The sequence below is a fragment of the Cheilinus undulatus genome, linkage group 19 (genome assembly GCF_018320785.1).
Source record: "Cheilinus undulatus linkage group 19, ASM1832078v1, whole genome shotgun sequence".
Classification (NCBI taxonomy): domain Eukaryota; kingdom Metazoa; phylum Chordata; class Actinopteri; order Labriformes; family Labridae; genus Cheilinus; species Cheilinus undulatus.
In genome coordinates, this window is record NC_054883.1 from 3,934,764 (window position 1) to 3,962,656 (window position 27,893).

Sequence of the window (27,893 nt, forward strand, 5' to 3'; positions counted from 1 at the left end):
ATCAATAATCTGGTTTAAAACAGTATCAGACAATTTAGCTACTAACTCTGTCCTAGCTAAACGTAGCCTCTCCTCTGCAGAGACCCTGTCCTCTGCTGGGTCACTTCTTGAACCTGGAAAATAACCACAAAAAAGGCCTTTGTTTAGTACCTGATTTCTTCAAAATTACACAATTTTATCTCTAAATAAATCAGATTACACCTTTTCTGTAACACAATAATCCTCTCTTTCAAGTCTCTGGGATTCTCACTAGAGACATGTCTTATTGAGTCATGCCTATCCGTGCTGCAGGCCAACACTCTTTGTACAGGGTGTACTATAGGGCCCAAAGAGAGATGGATGAAGCCACGTTACCTGTAAGAAACACATTACGTCTCCAGGCTTCTCCCCCGTCTTGGTCCTGGATTGTCAGAGTCACTTTCTCCTGGTTTCTTGTGAGGAAAACTTCAAATGTTGGGACATAAATTGGTCCACAGTCTATGCTGAATTGTTCATGCTGGAAATATGAAAGCAAATTGTTATTTTCCAGCTCCTTAAAGTAATCTTTAAGCCTGACTATTAATGAGTTTGTTAACAACATGAGCCCAAATTATATTCATGGTAAATCTGTTTGTAACCATTAGAAGTGAATGAGATTATCCCACCTGTGGCTGTACTTCTAAGACCTCAGGTTCACAGTGGACGCTGTAATTCTGACCAGAGCTGAGAAGACATTTAGAAGAGATCCTGATTCTGGTTGCTTCTTCCTGCTTTTCAAGCTTCAGAGAACAAAAATAAAACTGTCCATGATTCATTTATCTACATTTGATTGGTAGAGCAAATTCAGAATCCTAATTGAGGAGCACAGTGCTCTCTAGAAAATAGCAAAGGGGTAAACAACAGAAAAACAATAAACAAACACAACAATAACAACAAAATAATAGATGAATAAAGTCATAGATAAAGTTTCATCAGCATAAGAACTGAAGATGATGCCTTTTCAGAAAAGATGCCAGAGAAAGAGTTTTAATGAATGTGAGTTTCTCACAAAGCTACAAAATGCTGGCATTAGACCAAAACCTCTTTACTTGATTTTTCATGATTTTAATGTCTTTTTCATAATCAGAGCTATTGGTCACTCTTTACATCTGTCAGTGGGTTTTAACCAATTTTAAAGAATGAAAGTGTCAAAAAGATGATGACTATGACCCTTCAGTGTTACACTGACAAAGACAGTATTTGTTTTTTTTAATTCCCTAAAAAATGGTGATTGTGGAGATACGAGGTTTTGGCCCAATGCCAGTTATACAAAGGTTATAATCTGATTCGGAGACATTCATCATAACAGCAGGTATGATTTTTAGGTTTACCTCGTCTATATCGACGTTTTTTGGCACCAGAAACACATCAAGCACTTGATTCCTGATGTTGGGAGGTCGGAGGAACAGCAGGACTAGGCCGTTGATTGGCTGGGAATTTCCCAGAAACCTTTTAAAAAAAATCCCAGACCAGGCCAAAGAGGGATAGGTGAGGGACGTTCACAACCACATGAGTGTCTGTGATCTCCAACGGCTCCAAGAAGCTCATCCCATCATCAGTGATGTGGACAACAGACAAGCCTCCATCAACAAGCAGTCCTGGGACAGAACAGAGTGGTTTGATTAGAGCATGTTACCACTGAGAGTCAGAATTTATCTCCTGATGTCAGCTCTGGAGAATCTACATGATCATCACTGTAGAATCTCCTGGTTATCTTTGTTTGCAGTGCTGTGTCACTGTGTAGCTACTGTACTCACTGTTTTATAAGGAAACATACAATTCAAGAGGGTTTTTATTCAAACTGAATTTTGAGTTGAGAGCATGACAGATTACCTGTCTGAAAGCCGGAGGATTGATCTTGGTTGTAATAGTGTCAGTTGTAAATGTTACTGTCCTGGTATTTAACTATTATTTAATTAGTACTGTTACTTTTTGTATAGTTTCTATTTGGACTTTTTAAATATTGTCCATGTGGATTTTTATTGTTTGTCTGAGTGGAACCCAGAGAGAGTAGTTCCTATTTCAGTAGTGACTCATGTGGATACAAACAATCAAATGAATGAATCTCAATGATGTAAATGTCCCCATAGAGCTCATAAAGCCACATATTACCCCTCTCAAACATTATGCTCCCAGTATGATGGCCTTATCGTGGTCAGTTCAGTCTCTAAGTAGTATGGGAGGTAGGGTCTTCAGTTATCAGGACCCTCTCTTTTGAATTCATCTACCCTTGAACATCTAGGAGGCAGAAACCCTCTCTACCTTTAAGAGTAGGTTTAAAACTTTCCTCAATGTTAAAATGTAGAGTTGGGTCTGGCTCAGACTTGGACCAGACCATGGTTGTGCTGCTTTATGCTGAGACTGCTGGGGGGGGGGGGGGGCATTCTTAAGACCATCTCAGACTAGACATGTGAGATACACGTCTTGGCCGTGACATGGCTTTACTTTTAGTTTGTCTGCAGGTTAACAACATGTCACATGAATGATAAACAGGGTACCTGATTTTAGAGGTAATAGTCTGGTTTAGCATTTCTTTGGAGAAATTCTCTTCATTTGTACAGAATGCTTTTATTTTGAAAAGCTCCCGGCACGGTTCCACTATACACTGAATCAACTCACTCGTAGGGAGGTTTACTGACTTAAAATGAAGAATGAGAGGGCTTTGACAGCAGAGAGACTCTGAGACAGATCACTGCAGGATAATTCAAACATGTTCATTGAACATTTTCAGTGATGTATCATTAAAGACAGCCTTTACTCTACCTTCCTTTGATTCACAGTGTGGGAGGTGGAGCTGACACACAGCTTCTTCAGGAGACTGGATGTCAAACAGTGGCCCGGCGGCCACTTTGCCAGCTGATTGGAGGAGAGCCTCATCCCATCTGGCAGTTTTGTACTGAAGCTCCGCCTCCTTTGCCATAGCAAACACCAGCCCAGTGGAAGCACACTGGAACACACCCTGACCAGGACACCTGAACCTGTAACAGCAACAGTCTGAATTTATGCAACCCTTTCACACAGACACATCAGACGGAGGAACTTCTGAATTCTTCAAATATACAAGTTCTTAACCTATATGTAACCACCTGCTGGTTGGTCATATTATTATCAGATGATGAGCAGTGGGTTCTGAAATTAATGAACCATCAATGAAGCTGGAAAAGCCTTTTATAAGATTACCTGTATGTAGAGTCAGTCTTTTCAGGTGAGAAGGATACTGGAGCCTGGAAATAAGAGAAGAAGAATGTTATTTAGTTAGACAAAAGGCTCACTTCTTGTTTGTTTGAGTAGAGTTGATCTGATTGATTTATTTATGAGTGCTAGAATACTAAACTCAAACTGTAACACTGTAGACCTAGCAGTACATTTCTGATGAAGGCATTTTTCTACTTCCTGTTAGGATGCTTTTTTACTGTTTAATGATCACATCAGGACTGAAACCATGGATGGAAATTCTCCCTTCCAAAATGAGAATCAGCCTAAAAACTTTCCTAGAATATTAGACTGTCACACTGTGACACTTCTGTTGGTTCTTGAGTCATTCAGTCTCTTTATATCATCCAGGAATGTCCATTAAGAATTCTTTTGTATAAAACTAAGAGTTGATTTTCTGTTTGAAATTTCAAACAAATATATTATATATTAGTGGTGAAATCTCAGTCATTTTCAGTTCTAGTAGTTTGTGGCTAATGGATCACACTGCAGATGTTTTTTTTTTCCTCACCGTTTTATCATCAAGCAGATGAAGGTTTTCCTTCTCAACCTTTTTGAAGTCTCCTGATAGTGAGAAGTGTTGGGCCTTCAGAGCTGTTTAAAAAAGGTAAGAACAAAGTTTAAGAAGAAACAACAGCTGATTATCAAATCAGATGTTGATATAAAGCTCTTAGGGGAAGGATACATCATTTCAAAACTCACATTTTTTCTCATCATCAGCTGTGATCCACTTCTTGGGGTAACCCTCCCCAAAGCTATTGATCCATTTGGGAGAAAAAAACAGTTCTCTAAGTTAGCCAACTTCAAAGTCTTTTGCACATCATATTATCAAATGCCTTACAACAGATATATCTCCACTGTAAAGACTACAACCATCTGTTGAATCTCACAGTCTGTGCCTGCACTAAAGAGAATAACCAATCAAACCAAATAGGTTTTTAAAACTGTTGCAAAAATGGATAAAAATATAAATCACTGTAACTTTCCATTTTTTCCCAAAGGCAGCTTGAATTCAATGTTGTAAATCAAAAATGACGCTAAATCAAATCAGATCAATGATAGAGAAGATGAGTTCATGACTGATTTGTTTGTTTATCACTGAGCCTTCCTCTGAGTCGTGCTATCACTGCAGAATCCTGAGGCTTAAATCACAGTGGTGTTCATTTGATCTCTCCTACAAGTGCCTCTGTACCAGTGCTCCTCATTCTTAGTTCCTAACTCATTACTCCTACTGGTGGATTTAGGAGCTCATGTAGTAGAATTAGAAAAGCTGGGATACTCCATATAAACAAAAATGTACTCCTCCTGTTAAACACTTCTCAAACAACATGAGCTGACATAAATGTTTCACTGACCTCAGAGACTCAAGTCTGTAGTATAGACTCTCTACAAGATCATTCAGCAGCTTCACTCCTGAATCCTGGAGCTGGTTGTCGCTCAGGTCCAGCTTTCTTAGATGTGAGGGGTTATTATTCAGAGTTGAGGCCAAAGAAGAACAGCTGATCTCTGACAATCTGCATTTACTCAATCTGAAAAAAATCACATCAGTGAAGATGGGACTGAGTCACATACTAGTTGACTGTTTGATGTCAGTAAATGCACATTGGTGAAATAATAAACTGTGAATGCCAACATTTAAGGATAGAATACTATTTATTGACCAAGTGTCTATGTTCTTTAGTCTCTGTTAGTCACCATACAGTAAGCCTTCCACACACATTATCCACTCATCAACTGAGTTGACAAAAGAAGCCTTAAAACATTTGCTTCAATTTTCTTTGAACAATTTACAGTCTGATTATGAACTGTAAATTCCACCCTCAATGTATTCATTTTAATCATAATTACAAACACAGATTTTTTTTAACTGATCATTAAATTTTACTTTGTACTGCTTGAGTTTGTTTTGTTGTTGAAACAGAGCTTTACACCTCGTTGATGGGAAACCCTTACAAAAAGGACCTCTGCTCTCCGTGAGGCTAATCCGCCCGATAATTTAAAGGTAAAACATCCATTTTAGTTAAATTAAATTCAGCACAGAATTTATTATCCAGCGTACCAGCACTTCTCATCAGTTGCCGGTATGCTCTCCTGTCCTTTCCATAGCCTACAGCTTTAAAGACCCTGTAAAGTGAAATCCATTATTTCTGTCTTAACACACTAGATACACTATGTTGCCAAAAGTATTCGCTCACCTGCCTTGACTTGTACATGAACTTAAGTGACATCCCATTCTTAATACATAGGGTTTAATATCGCGTTGGTCCACCCTCTGCAGCTATAACAGCTTCAACTCTTCTGGGAAGGCTTTCCACAAGATTTAGGAGTGTGTTTATGGGAATGTTTCACCATTCTTCCGGAAGCGCATTTGTGAGGTAACACAGATATTGGACAAGAAGGCCTGGCTCTCAGTCTCCGCTCTAATTCATCCCAAAGGTGCTCTATTGGGTTGAGGTCAGGACTCTGTGCAGGCCAGTCAAGTTCATCCACACCAAACTCTCTCCTCCATGTCTTTATGGAACTTGCTTTGTGCACTGGTGCACAGTCATGTTGGAACAGGAAGGGGCCATCCCCAAACTGTTCCCACAAAGTTGGGAGCATGGAATTGTCCAAAGTCTCTTGGTATGCTGAAGCATTCAGAGTTCCTTTGACTGAAACTAAGGGGCCAAGCCCAGCTCCTGAAAAACAACCTCACACCATAATCCCCCTCCACCAAACTTTACACTTGGCACAATACAGTCAGACAAGTACCGTTCTCCTGGCAACCGCCAAACCCAGACTCGTCCATCAGATTGCCAGATAGAGAAGCACGATTCGTCACTCCAGAGAATGCGTCTCCACTGCTATAGAGTCCAGTGGCAGTGTGCTTTACACCACTGCACCCAAGGCGTTGCATCGCACTTGGTGATGTATGGCTTGGATGCAGCTGCTCGGCCATGGAAACCCATTCCATGAAGATCTCTATGCACTGTTCTTGAGCTAATCTGAAGGTCACTTGAAGTTTGGAGGTCTGTAGCCATTGACTCTGCAGAAAGTTGGTGACCTCTGCGTACTATGCGCCTTAGCATCCGCTGAACCCGCTCTGTCATTTTACGTGGCCTACCACTTGGTGGCTGAGTGGCTCCAAATCACTTCCACTTTGTTATAACACCACTGACAGTTGACTGTGGAATATTTAGGAGCAAAATTTCACCACTGGACTTGTTGCACAGGTGGCATCCTAACACAGTACCATGCTGGAATTCACTGAGCTCCTGAGGGCAACCCATTCTTTCACAAATGTTTGAAGAAACAGTCTACATGCCTAGGTGCTTGATTTTATACACCTGTGGCCATGGAAGTGGTTGGAACACCTGATTTCAATTATTTGGATGGGTGAGTGAATACTTTTGGCAATATAGTGTATGTTGGATTATGTTTGCTGTAAACATGTGAAAACTGAGATCTACATGTGACTTTTGGATTGAGCCCTTTAGAAAGTTTTTCACCTCTTTCATGGCTTGGTTTAATGTGGGCAGGGCCAATATGTGGACTCATGACATCATGAGCCCACAGTGAGGAATGACCCCACCCCTCTAACATTACTATATAAAATCACAGAGCAGTTCATCCCAGTCCAGTCTATTGTTAGCTGATGTCACTGCCTTTATTGAAAGTTAACAGTCAGTTAAATGCTGTTTTTTGTTCATTGTGAGGTAAATTTACCTAATCTATCAGCCACAGTGGTCAATGGATCATTTAAAGAATCATTACAGAGATTTGAGACAGAAAAAAAGACTTTGTCTCTTCTTCTGAGGTCAAAAACAGACAGGCGACGTGAGTGCTTTCCTTAATTCAGATTGTAGTATTTTTTTTTTATTTGAGAGGATCAGATATCTCCTGAGTGGTCGTGGCTTATGCTCATGCAACAGACACACCCACACCATCCTGGAGCAGATTTTACTGCCTCATTTTTCATGATTTTGAAGCTTGATTTAGTAAACTTAGAAATGTTTTAGTTGGCTGAAATTTGACTTGGGGGTTCATAGCACAGTGACCTGTCATACAACAAACTTAAATACAGATCTATTTTCACTTCACAGGTTCTTTAATGGTTGATTCATGACAGTATCTAAATAGATGCATCCTGTGGCACATGAATCAGGTAAACTCACCTGCCACTGTTGGAGGGAAACCAGTGTTTCAATTGTTCATCTTTCCTGGACAGTAATGGAGCACGAGAGCACAAGTGCAACACCTCCTCCACCATGAGCTTGATGCTCCACTGACACCTGATCATACTGCCGCTGAAGGAGGCATCAACACTAACAATATTCAATAATGGTATCCAAAATGAACAACCAGACTGCTGGTCAAAGGATCAAGGGCTGTAGTTTTGCTCAGAGAACAGTTGACTCTCTCGAAAAGACAAAAAGCCTGGATATACGGAGACAAAGTCAGCTCACAGACGGAGCAGAGACTTATGGTGTCAGTGAGGGGAGGGGCTGATTCATCTCTACATTTGGTGCTGACGAGGGAAAACTATTAAGTTCACTGTATTAGATATTTCTATTTCATTTAAGAGCCTTTTTACTTTTATGTATACATTTTGTTTTCCAATGTTATTTCATGTTATTATTTTTTTTAAAGATTGTTTTTAGGGCTTGTTGCTTTTATCTGGAGAGGACAGGACTGTGGATGGTGTAGGGAACCATGAAGAGATAGTCAGGAATACTGGGACTATGAATCACTGACAGTAATAGGCTTACTGACCACAAAATAATCTATTTCAAATACTGAGTCTAATGGGGAAATAGGATTTTATTTTGCTTATTTTACATAAGGGCTTTATTGTTACATAGTGTCTCTTCCCCACAAACACAGTTTATTTTATGTAATTTTCCATGTCCATGGTGACAATGATTAGCTTGGTGTTAATAAAACTGACAGTGGGACATTTGATCCATGTGGATTTGACTTACAGGTGATTGTTTAAATCATTTATTTGTAGGTTAAATACATCCAAATATAAACCATGTATTGTAATTCAGCTAATTTACTGCTAAAATATGATTTTTGTTACATATCGCCCAAATTAGTTCTGAGATTGTGTGACACTCCGACAACAGGTGATTAAGAAGAGTACCGGCACTAAAATTTGTCCACTTAAAGCCTGGCCACTCATCAACAGAGCTGATGAAAAAAACGTTTGCTTCCTTTTTGTTAGAACAATTATCAACAGAAACTTCTACTTTTACCTGAATTTTTGTTAAACTTATGTGGAGACAGGGTTTAGGTTCTGGATGCGTTTGTTTTGTTGTTGAAACTGTTTTTGGCTCCTCTGACCTCTGATCTCAATTTCAGCGAATCTGTTGGACTGAAAACTTCATTTGAAAACTACCCATGTTAGGTAAATTCAATTTAGCAGATCATAAAAGCAAAATGCAGGATTAACAAATGATCTGACCCTTTGATAAACGCTGACACTTGGAACCAAAAGAAAAAAAGCATGACACATAAAGTGATGACAATTTCTGACCTCAGAGTCTCCAGTTTGCAGTTTAGACTCTGCAGGTAATCACACAGAAACTTCACTCCTGAATCCTGGAGATCGTTGTAGCTCAGGTCCAGCTCTCTCAGATATGAAGGGTGAGTCTTCAGAGCTGAGGCCAGAGAAGAACAGCTGATCTCTGAAAATATGCATAATCTCAATCTGAAAAAAATCACACCAATGAAGATGAGACTGAGTCATATCGTTAACTGTTGACAAAAGAAGCTTTAAAACTTTTACTTTCCTTTTTCTTGTAACAATCTAAAATCTGGTGATGAACTTTAAATTCCACCCTTACTGTAGTTTTTTAATCATAGAAATACAGATTTGTTTTTTAAAGTAAACACTGAATTTCATTTGTAGCATAGTGTTTTAGTGTGTTTTGTTGAAAAAGCATTTTGCTTTTCTCTGATGGTTCATCCTTAGAAATAAGACCTCTGATCTCAACCCCCAACAACTGTCTGATTCTTTGATTGAAACACACTAAAGGTGCGTTCAGACCAAAAGTGAATTTTGCCTTTTGCCGGCAAGTGCATAAACTACATGTTTGACACTTGATTTAATACTGTAGGTCTGTGAACAACATTAGCTGCTACAGCTTCACCACAGCTGCACCGCGCTGTCCTTTTCCTGGTTTAATAATGGTGTTTCAATGTGGTTTTACCAGGGGAAATATGCTCAAGTTTACTGGAGAGGCTCTGGAACACATATGAGAGGGAGAAAGGGAGGGGGAGTGTGTGGCTGCACCGGGAGAAAGACAAGGGGAGAGATGCAGATCAAGCCCCATCACAGGCTGTCACAGGTGGGTAAACAAGAGAGGAAGCACCCCAAAGCGTGTGGTAAATAGTAGTTTTACAGATCGTTCTACTTGTTTGTACCGAAACATATCCAAACCCGTTATTAGTACAACTAGGAATGGATGTAAACACTAACCCCTCTCTGCTGCTTAAATACCTGCAGACTATCACACAGGTCTGTTATGAATAAAACTATGCTCTATGAAAACATAGATGACTATTAAATAACAATCTATGATTAAAGTGAGGGTATGATATTTAAAGAGGAAGGAAAAATCAGGGTGTAATCAGGGTAAGGACTGTGATTCATCAATAAGAACTTGTATTATGTTCAGTATTTTGTAATCAATATTGATCACTAATAAACATTTATGTTAATTATAAATCTCCAAGTCATTGCATTCTGCTTATAATTGTGCCACTGAATGAGAGCCTACATGTTCACTATAGTATATGTACCACTTTACTCTGATGTTAGAGCAATCATTTACATACAAACCTGGTAAAGAACAGTAACTTTGTAGTCACAACTTTACTGTTAACATAATGTAGTTTCACACAGCTATGATGTTTTTCATACAGGGCAAAGGGAAACAAAGAAAACAACCAGGGGAGAGCCAAAGACAGATGATACATCTACAAGCTTCAGTCTTGCCCATCAGCTGTACCTGTTCACTCCAACCTCCTCAGAAGACAAGCTTTTACTCAGGAGCCTGGTTCCTGGATGGTTTGTGTCCGTTAGAGAAATCCTGGCTCTGATCCAAATGTTAAAATGAGTTGTGAAGGCACACATGACGGGAATACTTCACATATATATAGTTAAAAGACGGAGATACAGTGCCGATTTCCATCATGTTTGATCACAGCATGAATGGGAGAAACAAACGCTGCAGGCATCTAGGAGACAAGTCAATCACCCTCCTCTGTTGCTTCCAGGTGCGGGACCGAAAATTCGCCCCACTTAATTTGAGGACACAGAACAATTCCTGCTGCAGGTCGCACAATCAGGCGAGGCAAATATTTTTTTCGCGTTTGGTCTGAACGCACAGTAACACTTTTAACAAAAGAAAAAAAGGAATTAAACAATAAAGGGACAATAATTTCTGACCTCAGAGACTCCAGTTTGCAGTTTGGACTCTGCAGGTAATCACACAGAAACTTCACTCCTGAATCCTGGAGCTCGTTGAAGCTCAGGTCCAGCTCTCTCAAATGTGAGGGGTCAGCCTTCAGAGCTGAGGCCAGAGAAGAACAGCTGATCTCTGACAAACTGCATTTACTCAGTCTGACAAAAAAAAACAAAACATCAATGAAGATGGGACTGAGTCAGTTGACTGTTTGATGTCAGTCAAAGCACATTGATGAAATAATAAACTGTGAATGCCAACATTTGTAACCGGGTGGTAAAATGATATAGTGATATTTCATAGTTCTACTGTTTTGGTGAACTCAAATGTACATGTTATATGTTGTTTTCTTATGTTTCTGACATCGTTTTGTCACTGAATGGAGAATTAGATTGTAAGTGGAAATCCACATGTAGTTACTGATTGTGATCACTAGTTGGCAGCATTGAGTCGCAAAAAGGTTACTCCGCCAAGTGCATCATGGTCCTTTCTCTTCATGTTTACACCACACCCGACAACTTAGAGTTTTACTGCAATGGCTGTGCTGTTTTCTGTGCTTAAAAGAAATTAATAACAGTGTGTAAACATAGACATCTTGTTACATATCACTGTAACAAAACGTTTTCTGTCAATATTGTAATGAGATGGTGTGTTTTAGGCTCGACTGCAGTTAATGTTTTTGGATTGTCTGCGCCATCCGCAAGTACTGTGTTTGCATTTCTGAGGTAATGTTAGCTAACAAGTTAAACAGCATGTGGCTTTGTAAACGTGTAAAGGAGTACATGTGTTACAATTATTTTATTTTATTTCAAAGGTAAAGACTGAATAAAAGGCTGTAATCTCCAGGGAGTCTCATACTAAGCTTTATGAACTGTGTTGAAATCTAAGTGTACTTTGTACATGTTTAGTGCACATTTTCAAACATTTTGTGAGTGATTCATTGTTGAATCTGTAGTTAACAGATTTTATTCTCTGTTTGTATTGATAGCCTGAGCCCACTGCTGTATTTTCTTGGGTTTATTTTTATTTTATTTCATTTTATTTCATTTCTCAAGAAAATAGAAGCTAGTGTGAGTAAAGCTAAACCCAGGCTTACTGACACTATAAAGCACTTTAAGGGGTGAATTAAAAGAATTCACATTGTTATGCACTCTGCAAAGGCGACTTTTTTTTTTTTAATAATTTATTGCAATGGTTAAATGAAATCACTGTAGCAGACAGCTGTCATTGAGATTACACTACATTTTTAAACAAATTCATCAATTAATTAAAGTAAAGAATTAACAAACCATACAGACTCACACGCATACAAAAAGAGAAAGAGAGGAAAAAGAAAAAAAAAAAAAAGGAAGGAAAAGGTTAAAAGAAAACGTAAAAAGGAAATGGGGATATCCCCAAAAGACTGACTTTGAGTTGTCAAAAATGAAATCCTCACTACAAGAACCCCGTAGTTATTGTGTCCTGTGTGGCAATCTAATTCCACGGGTTACACCTTTACGGATGGAATACTATTCATTGACCAAGTGTCTATGTTCTTCAGTCTCTGTTAGTCACTATACAGTAAACCTTCCACACACATTATCCACTGAACTGAGATCCAACTGAGTTGACGTAAGAATCTTTAAAACATTTATTCCCTTTTATTGGGACACTTCACTACAGAAGAGCATTAGGGCCATTGAAAATCAAGTTTTTTGAGACGCAATTTTTTTTTCTGACCAGCAAAAAGTCAGAATTCTGACTTTAATCTCAGAACTCTGACTTTAATCTCTGAATTCTGATTTTTAATTCACAAGTAGAAGAAATTTCAGTCTCAATTTTTTTTCTTCAGGTGCCCTAATCCTCTTCTGTACTTCAGTCTTGTTTTGAAAAAAGAAAAAAAAAAAAATCACTCACCCTGAATTTATTGAAACTCTACTCAGATATACAGATTTTTTAGAAGATCTTTAATTTTCATTCCTCCACTATTTGAGATTGTTTAGTTGTTAAAAAAGGTATTTCACTCTAATTGGATAGACCCCCTTTGGAAAATAGACCTCTTATCTCAATGAGGCTACTCTGTCCAATAATGTATTCAGAAAATCTATATTTTTATGAAATCACCTTTAGCACCAAATAGAAGCGTACCGCTAAATTAAAAAAAACAAAAACAAAAAAAACTGAGATTTCAGCGTCAAGAATTTCTGACCTCAGAGTCTCCAGTTTGCTGTTTGGACTCTGCAGGTAATCACACAGAAACTTCACTCCTGAATCCTGGAGCCCATAGTTTTCGCTCAGGTCCAGCTCTCTCAAATGTGAGGGGTCAGTCTTCAGAGCTGAGGCCAGAGAAGAACAGCTGATCTCTGACAAACTGCACCACCTCAATCTGAAAGAAATTACATCAATGAAGATGGGACTGAGTCATATAGTTGACTGATGTCAGTAAATGCACATTGATGAAATAATAAACTGTGAAGCCAACATTTAAGATCATTAATTTTCATTCCTTCACTGTTTGAGATTGTTTAGTTGTTAAAAAAGGTATTTTACTCTAATTTGGATGGATCCCCCTTGGAAAATAGACCTCCTATCTCAATAAGGCTAATCTGTCTAAAAATGTATTCAGAAAAAACATATTTTCATGAAATCACCTTCAGCACCAAATATAGGCGTACTGCAGAATTAAATAAAAAACAAACAAACAAACTGATACTCGTATCAACACACACTGACAATTGCAACAAAAGAAAGAAGGGATGACACATTTCGGCGTCAAGAATTTCTGACCTCAGACTCTCCAGTTTGCAGTTTGGACCCTGCAGGTAATCACACAGAAACTTCACTCCTGAATCCTGGAGCTGGTTGGAGCTCAGGTCCAGCTCTCTCAAATGTGAGGGGTCAGTCTTCAGAGCTGAGGCCAGAGAAGAACAGCTGATCTCTGACATTATGCATCCACTCAATCTGAAAAATATCACATCAATGAAGAAGGGGCTGAGTCATATAGTTGACTGTTTGATGTCAGTAAATGCACATTGATGAAATAATAAATGCCAACGAATGCTATAATGAATGCCAACATTTAAGGATAGAATGCTGTTCATTGACCAAGTGTCTATGTTCTTTAGTCTATGTTAGTCACCATACAGTAAGCCTTCCACAAACATTATCCACTCAACTACTGAGTTGACAAAAGAAGCTTTTTGCTGAACTGTTGCTTCCTATTTCTTGGAACAATTTGCAGTCTGATTATAATCTTTAAAATCCTCCTTCACTGTATTTATTTTAATCATAATTGCAAATACAGATTTTTCCTGATCATTGAATTTTGTTCTGCAGAGTTAGTGTTTGTTTTATTTTGAAATAGTTTTTTATTCTCCTTGGATGATTCACCCTTAAGAAGACTTCTGATCTTAATGAGGCTAATCTGTCTAATAAAAATATCCAGCCATCCATTTTTTACACCACTCATCCCGTTAAGGGTTGTGGGATGGCTGGAGCCCAGCTTTCATTGGGCATCCTGGACTGGTCAAATGCATGGCTGACATTTTGAGACAGACAACCAGGCACGCTCACACTCACACCTATGGCCAATTTAGAGTCACCAATTAACCTAGTGAGCATGTCTTTGGCAGCAGGAGGAAGCCTACCTGCAACGAACCCACATATGCCCACGGAGAACATGCACAGAGTCCTGACCAGGAAGCAAACCAGGAACCTTCTTGCTTTGAAGCAACAGTGCTAACCCCTTTGCTGCCGTGCAGCCCTAACAAAAATCTACATTTGAAAAATGTCCATTTTTATTAAGTTAATTTGAAAACATTGAGGAGAGGAAGATGAGACACACCAGATCCAACATCACAGAAGAGCTGAAGGCCAGCATCATAGCAACCTGGGCTTCATAACACCTCAGCAGTGCCACATACTGATTGCCTCCATGCCATGCTGCAGTGCTGTAAAAATTCATGCAAAAAGAGCCCAGACCAAGTATTGAATGCTGAACATGTTCATACTTTTCAGTAGTCCAACATTTCTGTGTTAAAAAAACTACACATTGTTTTTATTAATGTTCTGATTATCTGAGATAGAGAATTTTGGGTTTTCAGTAGCTGTAAGCCATAATCATCAAAATCAAAAAAATAAAAAATAAACACTTGAAATGTATCAGTGTGTGTGTAATGTATCTATATAATAAGTGAGTTTACCTTTAAGAATGGATTTACTGAAATAAATCAACTTTTTGATAATATTCTAATTTGTGGAGATTGACCTGTACAGTGGACTCCAGAGCTGAGGCCAGGGAAGAAAAGCTGGTCTCTGTCATCCTGCAGGTCATTCTAAATATCGAAAGTGATGTGGAAAATAATTACACTCCCATTGGTTTGGTTTATTATATTTCTACCACTAAAAAGTTGTCAAAACGAGTTGAGATATCTTTCAGGACATTTTTTCTCAGAAGGTTATGGGGTGTTGAAGGCAGTGATATGATAGCATACAGAGGACATGATCATCTTAAAATGACTGTGATTCAACTAAGAACCTTTTCCCTCCAGCATCAGGAGAAGTGTTTTTGTCGACAGGATTTTTCCTCTCCTCTCCTCTCTTCCAAATTAAGAAGTAAATTTGGACGTTCCATTTTGATCAGGTTTTGCTGAAATCCTTTGGATTGTGTTTTTGATTCATTTCCTTCTATTGCTTTGTCCTTGCTAAATATTCATTAAACTTTAAACCCTTTTTAAAGAACAGTTTCTGAATTTTCACCTTTATCTTTTGAAGACATTGTGGTCTTAAAGTGCACTGACATTTTTTCAGAGGTTCCTATTAGTTGCTTTGTCCTCAAACAGAGACAGGTCCTTAAATCCAAGCTACTAAATCTTTTCTCTCCAAGAGTCCAGATCATAAGAGGAGAGCAGCTGTGAATGGAAATGACTGATGGGGTACCTGATTCAGACTGTTTGGTCAGGACCACCATTCAGAGGAGGCAGGGCCAATGTCCAGAAGAAGACAGTGAGAGCCAGGTGAATCTTCCTGGTTCCCAGCTCGAACAACTATTTGCTATCTTTAGCCATGTTTGGTACACTAAACCCAAAATAGTTTGTGTTTCCATGGACACTTGTGCCCTCACTTGGTGGGCGGGCTATGTGAAGTCACAGTCAGCTTGAGTCTGCTGGTCCAGCTGCAGAGTTATCAGAAGGATGAGTGACAGAAATCAGTAGGGAATAACGATTAAGCAGCTTTATTTCAGCTGAAAGTGCTTTTTAAAAAAACAACTAAATTTTGATGATATTAACTGCTGCCAGTAAAGATCCTCAGCTGATGGGATATGTGTACAGAGACGGTTTCAGTCATAACAGTACGTTAATAAGTGAATATATCTATTCTATAACAGTTTATACGACAAAATATAAAAGTTTAGAGCTGTACTGTGAGAGTTCGCCACATTAAAAGTAAGGTAAAAGTTCAGCTGGTGTTAAAATCAAACTATATTAAGTCAGAAATCCTGGGTGCGCTGATCTCATTTTAAAATAGGCTACAGCCCGAAGTTTTACAAACATGTCCAACAACCACAGAGTGATGTTTTCTCAGGTTACCTAAAGTAAGAAGTAGATTAATAACTACAGGGATTAAAGCAAAAAAAATCTTTTGACTGAAATTTTCTTTCGACACTAAATCATATTACCCAACCACCAACTAACCATGCCACACGTGTAAGAGCCTTTTTTTCTGCCTATCAGTCACTTCCCAAAGGTTTTCATGTAAAAAGGAGTATACTGTGTACATGCCCTTAGCCCAAGGGCATGTACACAGTATACTGTTCTCTAACAAAGCATTTGAGTTGTAAAATGACTTTCACCTACACTATTAAGATTCTCACAACCAATAGCATTTTAAAGGAAGAGGGTGATTTTGAACAACTTTTCTGTTAGTTTGCTTTTATATCATTTCAATGTTTTTAATCTATTCAATAAAACACTTTTTGCAAGGCTTAACTGAGATATAATGTAGTCATACAAATATTCAACCATCTCCATAACTTTTCAGTGCAAGTTATTTATTTTACTTTGAACAGCCATAAAACTTTACAGAAAAACAAAACTCACAGCAGCACCAACAATTAAGAACAATTAAGTGCAGTTGTGTAAATGGTTATCCTGCTATTAATTTCTTCTGCTTTTTGGCAGTGAAACCAAATGCCTCAAGTGACACCCGTTTCTGGGGTCTTTCTGAATGAGCTACAGGGTCTGGGGCTCTGACTCCAGCAGTGAAGGAGGAGGCTGTAGCACAGGGGTCTCAAATTCATTTAGGGTAAGGGCCAAATTTGCTCCAGTGAGACATCCTGTGGGCCGCACAACTTTTTTTAGCAATATCAGTATGACAAACAACTGATATATAGGCTGCTATAATGTTTATGAAGAGAAATGATCCAATATTAGATGTAGGTACCATTTAATGAGTGCTGCATGTTTGCACACTAAATGGTTAATTAGCTACCTTAGAAGGAGAATTTATTTGCAATTAATCTAAACAGGTCAGGCAAAAATATGCTGTCCTTGTAACATATGACAAAGTTTTACAGATTTTAAAGTTTTTAGAATCCACTGATGATGAATTTACAAGACTGGAATATCATTCAACATGACTGTTTATGGCTTTAAAACAGCAACCTATTCACAAAACCTGATCTGAGCCCTATTTAACCTGGTCTGGGCCTGACTACACAGAGTCCAGAGAGGAGAAAGAGAGAGAGAAGAGAGGGAGGGAGAGAGAGAGAGCCACAGAGAGAGAGAGAGAGAGAGAGAGAGAGAGAGAGAGAGACTTTAGCTCTTTCTTGCAGAGTTTTGCACACTGCTGCCCTGTTACTGTTTATAAAGCTGCAAACCCTCACTTGCTGAGTAAAAACTTGACTTTAAACACATGTATGAGCCCTACAGTCCTTCTTCTGCATGTTCACTTTATCTGAATCCCCCTGACGTCCCTGCACGCCTCATGAACTGGAGTATCTCCATGCGTAATTTAGTGCTGCGCCAAGATCAAACATGCCGACCTCTCAAGCCTGTGTCCAGATTAGGATTAAATGTTCAGTTATAAAGTTTTGTTTTTATCGTTATGAGAGGAATTTTTACTGTTTGATGAGACCTGGAGTTAAATACGCCACAGGATTTATAAACCATGTCCCGTTTAAACTTGAGTGATCAAGACCATAATTTCACTTCTTGTTGACATAAAATTAAAACATATGTAAATAAAATGACTTGATATTACTTTGGCATTATACGTAGATTGTAATAATCAGGGATTAAATCAGACAAGAGATTGAACTGAGTCACTCACCAAAGAGAGATACGATGTCTGCGCCACAATTACGCAGGGAAAACATTTGTCATCCTGAGCACAGCTGTTCTAATCCCACTCAGGAGAAGTTTGGTTTTACAAGGCAAAAACATCTGGATTCCTTTATAGACTTATTTAAACTCCTATCCATATCCCTGACCGTTCCTGTCACATCAGCGATCTGTGATGTCTGCGTCGTTTAAAAGAATTAGTTGAGGAACAGCAGCGGAGACTCTCAGACCAGCACCCTGGTACTGCTGGCTCAAAACTCAGACAGAACCTGAGCCCTGGACCAAGCAGAAATCATTGATGCCTTCGCCCTCAACCATAACAACCGGAAGATTGTTTATTATGAAGACATCAAAATAGCGTGTTTTGTCGGCTGCATTGTGTTAATTAAATGCATTTGTGGATTAAGACACCTGTTTTGAAATGTTCTTATCTCTTAATGCTTATTCATATTATTATTTGGTGTCCAAACATTTCTAGACAATGGTCAACTGAACCACAACACTGGAACACAACACATGTCCAGATTACTAAAAGGCCACCAAGATGAGGCAAGGCTCTGATCTGTGGATGGATACCAAAACAGACAAGATGGATAGTAAAACAGAGTTCACTTTTTCATTTCACTCTGTCATTTTTACACAGCAACATTTAACCAGCACTCTATTCCCGTTCCATCTTTTTGTTAAGTTGTAACTGATAAGGCAGATCAAGTAGAGCTTGAATCCTGTATGAATATAGTATTGCTCTTAGATTAAATAAAACTGTTTTAGTAATAAATATAGATGTAAGTATGATGTTAAATGATGAAAGAATGATCACTGTAATGCTAGCATTAGCAACAATAATGGCGGTGAAGAGAAAGATGAATAACATATATAAACCACATGCCTGCCACTGTCATGAAACAGCTCTCTGAAGGTCTGGAGAGGATTGACAAAAGCCATCTTCCAGGGAAGCTCAAGGTCTGGTGCTACCAATTCACCCTCTACCAGTGCCTGATGAGGCCCCTGAAACTGTGTGAGATTACAATATCCACAGTATTGAAGATGGATGTCAAGGCAAACAACTTCATCCGAAAGTGGCTGGGCCTACCGCAGAGCCTTTCCACCACAGGCCTTTTTGAAAAAACACACTCCAGCTGCCACTGAAGTCAATCAACCTGGGTTAAAGACAGGAGAAGGCGAGGCTCGTGTAGATCTGAGAGACTCAACTGATCCATTTGTAAAAAAACACCAAGGTCCCAGTCAGCGTTTCCGCTAGACTTTTTTGTCTCCGGTCAAAATGACCGGCAGTCCTCAAGAATTACGGCCATTTAGAACAACTATCAGACATTTGCTTTAACATTGTTTTGCTGCATTAACAGCAGCAAAACGCATACATCTGATATTCTACATTGATACATACAAGTCTGCGCTAAACGGGACTGAGGACACATTTTTATTTCCAGACCTGATCCAAAACTGAGACAGTAGAAACCAAGCCGACAGTAAACCTGAGTAATTACTACCCTGTTATTACAGACACATGATTAGACCCTAGATCGACTGCACAAAGACTTTCTCTTATTTGTCTTTGTGTAAGTGGTTTGAAGTTTCAAAATAAAGGTTGCGCGGTCAGTTACACAAAAAACACCCATTTTAAACTCATAAACAACAAAGATTAGCTTCACATTAGCACCGTTAGCCTGTTTGCACATAACTATAACTTTGCAGCTTACAACAGCCAAATACCATCCTCCACCAGCATCCAAACATCCCTCCCCAGTGCTCTGTTAACTGGACACTGCATTAGAACTCTACATTTCAAATGAAAAAAGGGTCTTACCAAGTTGCTATTATCAGTCCTCATGACGATATCACTGTAACCTTTGCTAAAGCTGGAAATCCAACCATCCCGGTTTATCTGGACTAGTCCCAAATTGACAAAAGCTCCACAGCAGGTCCAGTCCTGCTCTCATTAACGGCTTATCCAAGACTACTTCTGCTAAGTAGCCGGCGTAGGCGTCTCTCTGCTGCTGCACTGGTGTTTACGACGCTCAACTTTACATTTCCTTTGTTTCAGCCTCTTCATTACTCGCAGCAATGACTAACTCAAAATCCCTCCATACCGCTGATGATATTAAGCCTTTGGTTAACCAGGAAAACCTCACTTTGATTAAAATTCTGCTTTAGAGAAAGCTCTGGTCAAACTTTCCCTGCAGTCTCCAACAGTACTGAGCATGCTCAGCAGAGACATAGATTTGCTTTGACGTCATCGTGCATACAAAATTAGCCATGTGCTAGCTGTCTGTGGAGATAAACAACCCCAGCACCGCAGGACAGCAGATGTAGTAAGATTAGGCAACTTTTAGTGTATATTAAAGCATTCTCGCAACATGTCTTCTAGGTTACACAAAAAATAATATGCAAGTATTCAGTATTTACTTACCTGGACATTTGCATGTTTTCTGCCGGACATTTTGACTGGTTATATTTTTATCTGCTGGACTTCCGCCCTTCTTACCGGCCAATGACTGGCAATTGCTGGCTAATGGAAACTCAGGTCCCAGTGCGACCAGGACGCAAGTGGAAGGCTGATGCACAATGAGATTGTGGGCAGAACACGGGCAGGGAGAACTGGCCTCGGGTGGGTTCACAGTTCCCAAGTTTTGGTCGAAAGCCACACAAAAGGAGAGGAAAGACCTGGTGGTTGCAGAGGTGGCCAGGGTGGAGGTGGAGCAATATAACATCAGAGCCCTCAGCCAGCAGCAGCAAGGAAGTTGGACAACCTGGGAAGGAGCAGTCGACAGGACCATCAAGTGGCCTGACATGTGGAAGATGCCTCAAGCAAGGTTAAGCTTCCTCATTCAGGCCACCTACGACACTCTCCCCAGTCCCAGCAACCTGAATCGGTGGTACGCCTCAGAAGAAAACTGCCAGCTCTGCGATGCCCCAAACCCAAGCCTGCAGCACATCCTGTCCAGCTGCAAAACAGCTCTGGCTCAGGGTTGGTACAGGTGGCGTCATGACCATGTCCTGCGGAAGCTGGCAGAAGTCCTCGAGGTACGCAGGCTGGAAGCGGCCAAAGACCATCCTTCAACATCACAGAAGCTGATCCTTGTTGGACAAGGAGCAGGGGCTCAGAACATTGCCCAGAGGGAGAGAAGATCACTGCTAACACCTGGATGTGTCTGGAATCTAAGAGTGGACCTTGATCGGCAGCTCAAGTTCCTGCCAGAGATAATTACAACTTCTCTCATACTGTGGTCCCCCTCAGCCCGATCAGTCATCATGGCAGAGCTCACCATCCCTTGGGAGGGAGGAATGGAGACAGCTAACGAAAGGAAGAAGGACAAATACAACCAGCTGGCAGCTGAGTGCCGAGAGGCGGGATGGTCAACCAGCATCTGTCCTGTGGAGGGTGGCTGCAGAGGGATTATTGGAGCTTCCATCCAGCGCCTCCTAAAGGAACCTGGGAGTGACTGAGCCAAAGCTGAAAAAGGCATCCAAGGATTTGGCAGAGGAGATGGAAAGAGCGAGCCTCTGGCTTTGGCTGAGAAGGAAGGGTAGGGCGTGGGGAAAGCAAGGGTCCTAGAGGTAGCTGCAGAGGGCGGTAGGGAGACATCCCTACCGTTGGCTCCACCACTGCGAGATGTTCCAGGAATAATGGAGCGAAACATCAATGAACGGTGGCTCCCGGCTGATGACCCTGCAGCTACCCAAATGGCACCGTTGGAGATGCGTCAGGCGGAATCACTCTGCAGGTAGCCCTTACCTGTGCTTAAACCAAAGGTGATAATAGAAATGCAGTTTTAGCTTTGATTAAATTCACTTTGAAAATTGAGATAATGATAGTACTTGTAACAATAATGATGATGATAATAACACTCTGTACCATTCATATCAGTACAGACTCCCACTCTACTGACAGATCCACCACCATGATTAGTGCAAAATCAGGGGCCTTCAGTTATTACAGTTTAGTCCTGCTAGTCAGTTAGCAAACTATTAAAATATTTGCAAGGACTGATATGTCCTGAGCTAAATCATTATTATTTTTTAAGTTTTAATGCCATGCTGAAAATATTAATCAACATGCATCATTTGAAGGATGTGGATGAACATGACAGAATAAATGTAAATGAATGTGAAAGTGTAAATATTTCATGTCCAGGTTCAAAAGCTACAGTGAGTAATCTGACCTCAGAATCTCCAGTCGACAGTTTGGACTCTCCAGGCCAGAACACAGGAGCTTCATCCCTGAGTCAGTGCTGATGTTCTTCAGCTCCAGCTCTCTCAGATGTGAGGGGTTGACCTTCAGAGCTGAGGCTATGATTTCACAGTCAACCTCTGAGGGACTGATGACAGAAAATCTGCAATGACATCAATGGCAAAAACAGTCATAAAAAAGGACACATGATATTAATGAGGATTATTTGACAATTAACTGCTGTGACTTGCTGGGTTACATTTGAATTACACTTTAATGGAATTTGTGTAATTGTTTAAGACAAAACTTTTTGCTCTCATCACTTTTTATAACAGCTGCAAATCTGCAAGACTGTGTTTGTTTGATAAAATTTCCATTCCCCTCTATTTAGATGTCTGTCTCTGGATTGGAGAACCATCTCAAAAAGTCACTGCTGTCAGGCTGCCGTTCACAAGAAAGCAATTGCTGCAAGTGAATAACAAAATAATCTCAACATTTAATCTAGATGTACTGGTCGAGTCATGTGGGAACTTCTGTCTGGTGTTAAAAGGGGGAGACCTCAGATATGATGCCTCAGTGTTAATAAAGGTGATGGGGGTGGGGGAGGGGACTTCTGTCTGATCATTTCTACTGAAACCTCCCCTCTCAGGGCACGAAGCAATCACCTACCCCTGTCAGTGTTATAAATATTCAGCTAATTCTGTAACTGGACAACTATACAAATCAAAATACTGGCTTGTATTCAGGGCACACGGCTATATGATGTGAAACAGACAGAATTTTGAGAAAATTAACAACTGTATCACCATGTCAGTACAAGACATGTTTAGTATTCATAACTGATTTATATCACATCTACACTTACCTAGCCTTCCTGCAGTTCCTCACAGCTGGAATCAGTCTCTGTTTTCCCTCCTCTGTTGTGTTGTACTTCCCCAGGTCCAACTCATCCAGAACTTCCTCTGACATCTGCAGCATGTAGGCCAGAGCAGAGCACTGGATCTCAGAGAGTCTCTGCTCTGGTCTGTTCTCTGACTTCAGGAACTCTTGGATCTCCTGATATACTGAGAGATCATTCATCTCCATCAGACAGTGGAAGATGTTGATACTTCTGTCAGGAGAGTTATAAAAACTGTTCATCTTCTTCAGGTTGCTGATGACTTGTTGGATTGTTGCTGAACTGTTGTCTATCTGACCCAGCAGACCTCCTAACAGTCTCTGGTTTGACTCCAGACACAGTCCATGAAGGAAACGAACAAACAGGTCCAGGTGGCCATTTTTACTTTGAAGAGATTTTTTCATGGCTCTACGCAGGAAATCTACCAAACGAGAGTCAGTGTCATCACTTTCAGTAGAAGTCCTGTAGATATGATTGTCATCTGTTTCATCATCAGAGCTCCAGTCATCATAATGTTCACTTTTTCCTGTATTCAGGAAATCCTGCAGTACTGTTGTGTTCCTGTTGGTGAAACAGTGGAGCATGTAGACTGCAGCCAGAAACTCCTGAACACTCAGATGAACAAAGCAGTAAACTGTTTTCTGGAAGATCACACTCTCACTTTTGAAGCTCTCTGTGCAAACCCCTGAGAACACTGAGGCCTCTGTGACACCCAGACCACAGCACTCCAGGTCTTCTTCATAGAACATGATGTTTCCGTCCTCCAGATGTTCAAACGCCAGCCTCCCCAGCTTCAGAAGAACTTCTCTTTCAGCCTCCATCAGCTCCTGTGGACTGGTCTCATGTCCCCCATCATACTTCTGCCTCTTCCTCTTTGTCTGAACCAACAGGAAGTGTGAGTACATGTCAGTCAGGGTCTTGGGCAGCTCTCCTCTCTGCTCTGTGCTCATCATGTTCTCCAGAACTGTAGCAGTGATCCAGCAGAAGACTGGGATCAGACACATGATGTGGAGGCTCCTGGATGTCTTGATGTGGGAGATGATTGTGCTGGACAGATCTTCATCACTGAACTTCCTCCTAAAGTACTCCTCCTTCTGGGGGTCAGTGAAGCCTCGGACTTCTGTCAGCCTGTCCACACATGAAGGAGGGATCTGATTGGCTGCTGCAGGTCGAGACGTTATCCAGATGAGAGCTGAGGGAAGCAGATTCCCCTTGATGAGGTTTATTAACAGCACATTAACTGATGACTTCTGTGTGACATCAGAAACAACCTCACTGATGCTGAAATCCAACAACAGTCTGCTTTCATCCAGGCCGTCAAAGATGAACAAAGGTTTACAGACAGCCAGCGTCTCTGCTCTGACCTTCTGTAATGTTGGATGGAAAACATGGAGCAGCTCCAGAAGACTGTAGCGCTCATCTCTGATCAAGTTCAGCTCTCTGAATGAAAGCAGAACCAGCAGACTGATGTCCTGGTTTTCCAAGCCCTCTGCCCAGTCCAGAGTGAACTTCTGCACTGTGAAGGTTTTCCCAACACCAGCGACACCGTTAGTCAGAACCACTCTGATGGGTTTCTGTTGGTCAGGGAGGGCTTTAAAGATCTCATAGTACTTGATTGGTGTTTTATGGATGATCTTCTTGGAAGCTGTCTCAAGCTGTCTGACCTCATGTTGGCTGTTGACCTCTTCACTCTGTCCCTCTGTGATGTAGAGCTCAGTGTAGATCCTGTTGAGGAGAGTTCTACTTCCTGCTTCATCAGTTCCTTCGGTCACACGTTCACATCTCCTCCTCAGACTGATCTTGTGTTCATCTAAAACCTCCTGAAGACCACCTCTCACTGAAAAGAGAAAGAAATGTTGACCAAAACAAAGAAACATTATCTGGCTGTTCTGGTCAATGACAAGATCAAAAGAACAAAAGTTTAACAAGATTATCTTCAGAGTATAAATGACAAATATCAGCCATTTTTGTTGTTACCCTCATAGTCATCCAACGCCCAAAAACACACTGGTGACTTCCAACATGAATGCAGACCCCAAATATTCTCTATAAATAAACCCACACTGGCATAACCAGAAGCACACGGTGGCTCATGGCCCTTCACCCAGCTGCTCTAATCCCAGCAAACTCGGTCGTAGCAGGAGGAGTGTTTACCTGATAGAACTGCTTCCTTGTACGTCTTGGCTGCCAAGTTACAACTCTTTTTGAGAGCACAGAAAAATAAATTTCATGTCAACTCCTAACCTTGCAAAGCAGATGGATACACCTGTTTCCTTGTTTCTCACTGGCTAATCCATCTTGCAAAGCTCCCATCTGAACTGTTTGGGCCCAGTTAGAAAGCGACAGGACTAATCAGCAAAGAGGGGCAGTACTTTCGGACATGGCACAGTCGTGATGTAAACGAGCAGCAACAAGAGGCCTGTGCAATTATGGCAGAAGAGCTTAGCATGTATGCTGCTAGAGTGCCAGTTTTATCAGAACTTGATGACATTGCTTCGTTAAAAGAAGAACAAAGAACTGTAGTGAGTTGTTTTCTTTTCAAAAACAAAAAGTCAAGTACTTACATGTCTATAGTTGCCATGTTTCGCGTTATTCCTCGGTAGCTGTGCATGCTATGTCACGTTTTGTTGCTCTGATTGGCCCGTAAAGATGTGACAGACAGAACTTTCATCCAATCACACTCCAGGTTTTTTTCAAGCCTCTGCCTTTTCTCAAACGTTTCCTATTGAAGCTTTCCCAGATGGATGTGTGAAACAAATCCATCTGGCGTGTCAGGTTAGTCATCTCCTGTTTGAGATGTAGAATAATTGAGAGGCCTCAGCTGTCTGTGATTCACCAAGACTCTTGTCATTTTTATTCATTTACCCTGTGTGGTGGTGGGGGGGGGTGAGCCCTAAGCAGGCTCTCGATTCTGGTATCAGACAAAAGAGCTGGCCAGCAGTCGGTGGTGGAGAGTCTGACTGTTGACATGTGGCTGCCGGTGTGTGCTAGGCTGTAGCACTGGTGGTTATCAGTTTTTTTCCCAAAAAATGAAAATAAATAAATAAATCTATACAGCGATGGAGAAAACAACTAACCTGAGTCATCTTTCCAAGATAACATTTATTAACATTGTCTACAGCAGGACATAGTTCCATTAAGGATTTTTTATTCAAGAAAAGGGACGGTCTGCAAGTCAACTTTTATAATGTAGTAATAATAAGAACCAGTTAGAACTGCTTTAAAGTTTTTTTTGTCAATCACACCAACACACAAACTAGCCAACAGACCAACTAAAATAACCAAAAAATTTGGCTAACTGTAGGCCAGGATGTTCTGAGATGTCATTAGTGAATTATTTAATATTTGATGTTTTTTATTGTTATCTACAAAAAATTCTTGTGCTTCTTAGTGTTAGCTTTATTTGTGCCATTCCTCAAAGCAGTTCCTGTCCGCAGAGACGCAGAGAGCCACACATCACAGCCTCTGTCTCACTTTGTCTCCATTATGAGCTATTCAGGCTGTCTCCACTTTAATAACGTGCAGTTTCACAAAGTATGACAGAACAGCCTGCTATTGGTTGTCATGGCCCAGTCACAATGCATTGTGGGATACAAACAGACAATATGATGGACAGCATTAGCTGCTGGCAGCAGAAATGATAAAAATAAAAAAACGGCTAAAAAGACTTTCTGTCATGATCCAGGTTCTGATTTGTCATGTTTTTGAGATTCTCTAGTGTTTTCCTGTTTTTTCGGTGTAGTTCAGTTTGTTTTAGTGTTTAGTTCTTGATTCTGTGAGTGTTTAGGTATGATCCCTTGTGTTTCATGTCTAGTTAACTCCTTGTTTCATGTTTAGTTACTCCCTGTGCTTCATATTTAGTTTTACTCCTTGTGTTTCATGTCTAGTTAATTCCTTGTTCTATATTTTGGTTATTCACTGTGCTTCATGTTTAGTTTAACTCTGTGTGTTTCATGTGTAGTTTATTCCCTGTGCTTCTTGTTTAGTTATTCCATGTTTAGATGGAATGTGTTTTTTTTTTTCAATGTCATTCATTTTGGGTCCTTCGCCTTTTGTTTTTGGATTTTGCCTGCCTGAAACCTGACACTCTCAGTATTGGAGTTACTGGAGTGGATTTAATCTTCAAAGACACAAGAAAGTCCCCCAAGTTCCAGGCTTGCTAGAAAAGTTTCAGTAAGATCTATGAAGGCATGGATAGCATTATTACAACATCAAAACAGATGGATTATGGGGGTAAAAAAGTAAGTGGCTATGATTTATGTTTCAAAAGTTATTTAACTTTCTGTAGCCTGTGTCTCCTCTTATTGGGTAAGATGTCTGTCTCAGAGGGTTTTTGCTAAGAAGGACAGGAGTAATTCTGACTAAGTCATAAAAAGATAAATGACGATTTCATATAAACAAAACCATCCAGCATAAATCACATCATTTCACTTTCTCAGAGATTAGAACAGGACAGTTAACAGGACTGGAATGATCCACAGCAGACAATCTACTGAGGAAAATCAAATCAAACATGGAGTTAAATGTCTTTGGATCTTGAATGTAATAGTATTTGTTTTATGACACAACAGTGGCAGGTGTTCAGTCTTACTTTGTTCAGAGCTGGTCTGATCGGCCGTCTCCAGTCCATGTCCTCTCCTGGATCTTTCTCCACACTGGGGACAGGAGGAGTCTCCTGGTGAACCAGACTGGTCCCAGTATGAGGTGATACACTCTCTGCAGAGCCAGTGTCCACAGCTGGTAGAGACTGGATCCTTCAAGATGTCCTGACACGCAGCACAGCAGGACAGCTGGCCCTCCATCAT

The 27,893-nt window shown here is 40.3% G+C and overlaps 1 pseudogene; it reads right to left on the bottom strand.

Moving 5' to 3' along the window:
• Positions 1-56: 56 nt before the first annotated feature.
• Positions 57-27,893, bottom strand: LOC121527650 (annotated as a pseudogene).